The 6,089-nt window shown below is 44.8% G+C and overlaps 1 protein-coding gene across 1 annotated transcript in view; it reads right to left on the minus strand.

Moving 5' to 3' along the window:
- LOC143956400 (uncharacterized) overlaps positions 1–1,653 on the minus strand; it is a 33,244-nt gene extending 31,591 nt beyond the window's left edge. The window contains exon 1 of the mRNA XM_077466614.1: positions 1,603–1,653. The gene's annotated coding sequence lies outside the window, so the exon portion shown is untranslated. The remainder of the gene's footprint in view (positions 1–1,602) is intronic.
- Positions 1,654–6,089: the final 4,436 nt, after the last annotated feature.

Below are 6,089 nucleotides of genomic sequence, written 5' to 3' on the forward strand. Positions count from 1 at the left end.
AGGTCGTTGTCCTGCTGGAAGGTGAACCTCCGCCCCAGTCTTAAGTCTCAAGTCAACAATGGGGCAGGCACTGTTCCATCCCCTAATAATGAAGATGCATTGTTTACTTCCACTGATGGCAGGACAATTTGTACTCCCACTGGCCACAGTCTGGCCCCTCTAAAGTCTGAAGGACAGTAAACTGGCCCTTTGTTTATAAAGTTTGGAGACCCCTGATCTAAACCATTCCTTTGAAGCTCTGGCTGTATGTTTAGGGTCGTTGTTCTGCTGGAAGGTGAACCTCCGCCCCAGTCTTAAGTCTCAAGTCAACAATGGGGCAGGCAGTACTCCTTCCCCTAACCATTCCATTGCAGCTCTGGCTATACGTTTAGGGTCGTTGTTCTGATGGAAGGTAAACCTCCCCCCAGTCTTAAGTCTCAAGTCAATGATGGGGGAGACCCCTGGCCTAGACAGTGGCCATTCTGGTCCTTTTACATCAGGCCTCCATTGACTTCAGTGGAGTTCACAATCGTCACCCAAATATATCTCATGTTTTGTGAACCTGCCTCAAGCTGACCCCAAGTATGTTCAGCTCATCCTTAAGCCCAGTACACATTATATGAAAACACCTGTATTCAGAATAGGGATGAGCTCGGGCGTGTTCGCAGACTCCACGTGCAGAGCCGGAAGCAGGCACAGCGCTGTGCTAATCACAGGCAGTGAGACATTTCCCGATCTCCGCAGCCGCACGTCGGGGCAATGTCTCACTGCCTGTGATTAGCGCAGCGCTGCGCCGACTTCCTGGTGGGCTCTGCTTATGGACCATGCGAACACGCCCGAGCTCATCCCTAATTCAGAACCATCCTTTGATGTTCCATCACTGCTTTGGAGAGCCAATATGGACTGTTCAGGTGAAAGTTTCCGAAGGGACATGTTGGAAAAATTTTCTCGTTAGTTATTATAATGTCCAAATTTCATTTAGTTAGTACAGTAATCGTTAGGGATGAGCTCAGGCGTGTTTGCATGGTCCACGTGCAGAGCCCGCCAGGAAGCTGGCGCAGCGCTGCGCTAATCACAGGCAGTGAGACATTGTCCGATCTCTGCAGCCGCACATCGGGGCAATGTCTCACTGCCTGTGATTAGTGCAGTGCTACGCCAACTTCCTGGCGGGCTCTGCATGTGGACCATGCAAACACGCCTGAGCTCATCCTTAGTTATCGTCCCATAAGAATCGAACGAGTAAGCCCGGGGCATGATCGAAAAACAAAGTGCGTGACCGCAGACTGGACATAGACCGGGGCTACCTACGTGGGAGGTTGTCCTCTGTCATTCAAGAATTTTCATACCATTAATGGCATTCTCCATTTTCAAACATGGGAAGAGGAAACGGGGACAAATCATAGGATTGTTCTTCGACTTTGGAATAGCGTGCGCTAGGCTTTACTTATTATCTTGTGTGTAACATTGCCGATGAATAAAAAGAGCTGCAACTATCTGATCCTTTCTTCTAAGTATATCTGTGTGCACCGAAATGCTGGAGATAAAAGGATATGGAGGAAGAGGACGGACATGACGGGGGGGGGGGGGGTTATTGGGTGTAAATATAAAATAATATCTTATTACCTCCTCTGCTGCCACTTCCAGCAATGTCTCCTCTCTACTTCCTCCCAACTCACCTCTCACCCGGAACTTCCTGTTTGTATAATACATCCCTTCCTGTGCGTGTGTCCCAATTAGGATCTCTTTCTTGTGTATATAAAATTTGCAGCCTACTTCGACTAAGCCTATTTTTGACATTTGGTGTTTACAAGTTAAAATCCATATTTTTTGCTAGAAAATTACTTAGAATCCCCCAAACATTACGTATATTTTTTTAGCAGAGAATCTAGAGAATAAAATTGCGATTGTTTCAATATTTTACGTTCGGCGGGAAGGGGTTAAAGTGCAACTTCAGTGAGCAAGATGATAAAAAAGCTGAATCCATCTTTGGGGGAAAAAAAATTAACAACGATTGCGTACTGTCTGTGATACTTTTTTGATTTTATTTGCACTAACATATCATTTTTCATGGACGAAACTTTCGGGGTGTGTGTCCTCTTCTTCAAGGTCCAAGCAGTACTCTACAATACGGCTACAATCACCTCAAATATTTTATGTATTTGTGCAGCGGTCTTTTAAACACAACTTTTTGGGAAAAAGACACTTACATGAATTTAAAAAAACAAAAACGAAACAGTAAAGTTAGCCCAATTTTTTTGCATAATGTCAAAGATGATGTTACTCTGAGTAAATAGATAAAAACACGTCACGCTTTAAAATTGCGCACACTCGTGGAATGGCGACAAACTACGGTACATAAAAATCTCCATAGGCGACATTTAAAAAAAAAAATAACAGTTACCAGTTTAGAGTTACAGAGGAGGTCTAGTGCTAGAATTATTGCTTTCGCTCTGACGGTCGCGGTGATACCTCGCATGTGTGATTTTAACACCGTTTACATATGCGGGTGCGACTTCCGTAGGCGTTTTCTTTGCTGCGCGAGCTCGCGGGGACGGGGGGCGCTTGAAGATTTTTTAATTTTTAATTTAATTTATTTTTATTTTTAAAAAAAATACATTTTTGATCACTTTTATTGGTGTCACAAGGAATGTAAACATCCCTTGTGACAGTAATAGGTGGTGACAGGTCCTCTTTATGGAGGGATCTAAAAAAAAAAAAAATCCCTCCTTTGCACTTCAACATATTCAGATCGCTGAAAACGGTGATTTTGAGTACTGTATATTTTTTTAAAACCGGCGCCATTGGCAGCCGAGTAAACAGGAAGTGACGTTGTGACGTCACGTCGTCGCTTCCGTGTTTACAGAGAGAAGGCTGGAACAAAGCCGTTTCCGGCCTCGTGCCAGTCTGTCTCTAGCCGCCAGAAGTGGCGGATCAAAGATCGGGTCTCCCGGTGGGACGGTGGGTGAGACGGTGAGATGTCCCCTCCCGCTCCTCCGGGATAACAACCGAGTGACTTTGAGACGCATTGGTTGTTATCCCTGGAATGTCGATCGCCTGCTCTAAAAAAGGGTACCAGGATGATGCCTGCAGCTGCGGGCATCATCCTGGGAAAAAAACCCCGAAAGCCGAGGCCATATATCTGCATACGTTCGGCGGGAAGGGGTTAAAGTGCAACTTCAGTGAGCAAGATGATAAAAAAGCTGAGTCCATCTTTGGGGGGGAAAAAAATGAACAACGATTGTGTACTGTCCATCACACTTTATTCATTTGCACAAACTTTGTTATTATTAACCACTCGACTTAACGCCCCCCCCCCCCCACCCTATAACCAGGCCTTTTTTTTTTTTTGGCGATACGGCACTGTGTTACTTTACTCGGTTGTGCGACGCTGTACCCAATTGAAATGTATATGTCTTCGTGGGAAACGTTTGGGGACGGCCCCTTCCTGTTCCAGACATGGATGAGCGAGTTTGGGGTGGAGGAACGCGAGTCCTGAACTCAACCCGATAGAACACCTTCGGGATGAATTAGAGGGGAGGCTACGAGCCAGGCCTTCTCGTTCCAACATCAGTGCCTGACCTCACAAATGCGCTTCTGGAAGAATTGTCAAACATTCCCATAGACTCACTCCTAAACCTTGTGGACGGCCTTCCCAGAAGAGTTGAAGCTGTTATAGCTGCAAAGGGTGGGCCAACTCAATATTGAACCCTACGGACTAAGATTGGGATATCATTAAAGTTCATGTGTGTAAAGGCAGGTGTCCCAAAACTTTTTGACTTTAGTGTATATCCATTTGGAATAAAGATCCACCAGATAGAGAAACTGACGCGTTTCAGCCTTGAAATGACTGACTAAAGGCTGAAACACGTCAGATTATTCTTTGTGGTGGATCTTTACTCCCAGTGGATATTTTTTTACTTTTTTTTTTTTTATTCTTTTTATGACAAAATAAAACATATTGAAAAGTAAACCAGTTGTCCACATATTGTCAAATCTGCCCACCTATTGCTACAGTTTTGGGCAAAGGTATCCTCTTTCTCAGGACTTCTTAGAATCCCTCTATTTTCATACTATTTACAGTTGTGCTCATAAGTTTACACACCCCAGCAGAATTTATGATTTCTTGGCCATTTTTCAGAGAATATGAATAACACAAAAACTTTTCTCTCACTCATGGTTAGTGTTTGGCTGAAGCCATTTATCATCAATCAACGGTGTTTACTCTTTTTAAATCATATTGGCAACAGAAACTACCCAAATGACCCTGATCAAAAGTTTACATACCCCAGTTCTTAATGCCGTGTATTGCCTCCTTTAACACCAATGACAGCTTGAAGTCTCTTGTGGTATTTGTGGACGAGGCTCTTTATCTTTTCAGATGGTAAAGCTGCCCATTCCTCTGGGCAAAAAGCCTCCAGTTCCTGTAAATTCTTGGGCCGTCTTGCATGAACGGCACATTTGAGATCTCCCCAGAGTGACTCAATGATATTGAGGTCAGGAGACTGAGATGGCCACTCCAGAGCCTTCACTTTATTCTGCTGTAGCCAAAGACAGGTGGACTTGGCCTTGTGTTTTGGATCATTGTCATGTTGGCATGTCCAAGTACATCCCATGCACAGCTTCCTGACTGATGAATGCAAATGTTCCTCCAGTATTTTTTGATAACATACTGCATTCATCTTGCCATCAATTTTGACCGAATTTCCTGTGCCTTTGTAGCTCACACATCCCCAAAACATCAGCGTTCCACCTCCGTGTTTCACAGTAGGAATGGTGTACCTTTCATCGTAGGCCTTGTTGACGCCTCTCCAAATGAAGTGTTTATGGTTGTGGCCAAAAAGCTAAATTTTGGTCCCATCGCTCTAAATGACTTTGTGCCAGAAGGTTTGAGGCTTGTCTCTGTGCTGTTTGGCGTATTGTAAGCGGGATACTTTGTGGCAATTGCGTAGTAATGACTTTCTTCTAACGACTCGACCATGCAGCCCATCTTTCTTCAAGTGCCTCCTTATTGTCAGGGGCGGACTGACAACTCATGGGGCCCCCGGGCAATAGGAGAAGATTATGGGGCCCCAGGGCAATAGGAGATTATGGGGCCTCCAGGCAATAAGAGATTATGGGGCCCAAAGGCAATAGATTATGGAGGCCACACAGTATACACACACACACACATACAGTATACACACAGACACACAATATACACACACAGAATACACATACATACACTGAAAAGGTACAGGAGAGACGGGGCAGCTAGAATCTTGGGATTTTTAAACAAAACACAGATTTTTACATACTGTCCCTGGTTTTATTGAGGCTGGCAACCCTGATGGGGCCCCTTAGTGGCATGGGGCCATTGGGCAGTGCCCGAGTGCCTGAATGGTCAGTCCGCCCCTGCTTATTGTGCCTCTTGAAACAGCCACACCACATGTTTTCAGAGAGTCCTGTATTGCACCTGAAGTTACTTGTGTTTTTTTTTTGCATCCCAAAGAATCTTCCTGGCAGTTGTGGATGAAATTTTAGTTGGTCTACCTGACCGTGGTTTGGTTTCAACAGAACCCCTCATTTTCCACTTCTTGATTAGAGTTTGAAAACTGCTGATTGGCATTCTCAATTCCTTGGATATCTTTTTATATCCCGTTTCTGTTTTATACAGTTCAACTACCTTTTCCCGCAGATCTTTTGACAATTCTTTTGCTTTCCCCATGACCCCATGGGTGGCACAATGGTGTAGTGGTTAGCACTCTCACCTAGCAGTAGAAAGGGTCGCTGGCTTGAATCCCAACCACAACACTACCTGCCTGGAGTTTGCATGTTCTCCCTGTGCCTGCGTGGGTTTCCTCCAGGCACTCCAGTTTCCTCCCACACTCCAAAGACATGCAGGTAGGTTAATTGGTTTCTGTCCAAAATTGGCCCTAGTATATGAATGGGGACCTTAGATTGTGAGCTCCTTGAGGGTAGGGACCAATGTGAGTGTGCAATGTACAGGGATAGGGGTAGACACTCACTCAGGTTGAACTGGATGGACTGGTGTCTTTATTCAACCTTACTAACTATGAAACTATGACGCAGAATCCAGAAACATTAATGCAGCACTGGATAAGAGATGCAAG

Source organism: Lithobates pipiens, unplaced genomic scaffold, assembly GCF_037356315.1.
Source record: "Lithobates pipiens isolate NorthernLeopardFrog02 unplaced genomic scaffold, aLitPip1_a1.2 Scaffold_35, whole genome shotgun sequence".
NCBI classification, from domain to species: Eukaryota; Metazoa; Chordata; class Amphibia; order Anura; family Ranidae; genus Lithobates; species Lithobates pipiens.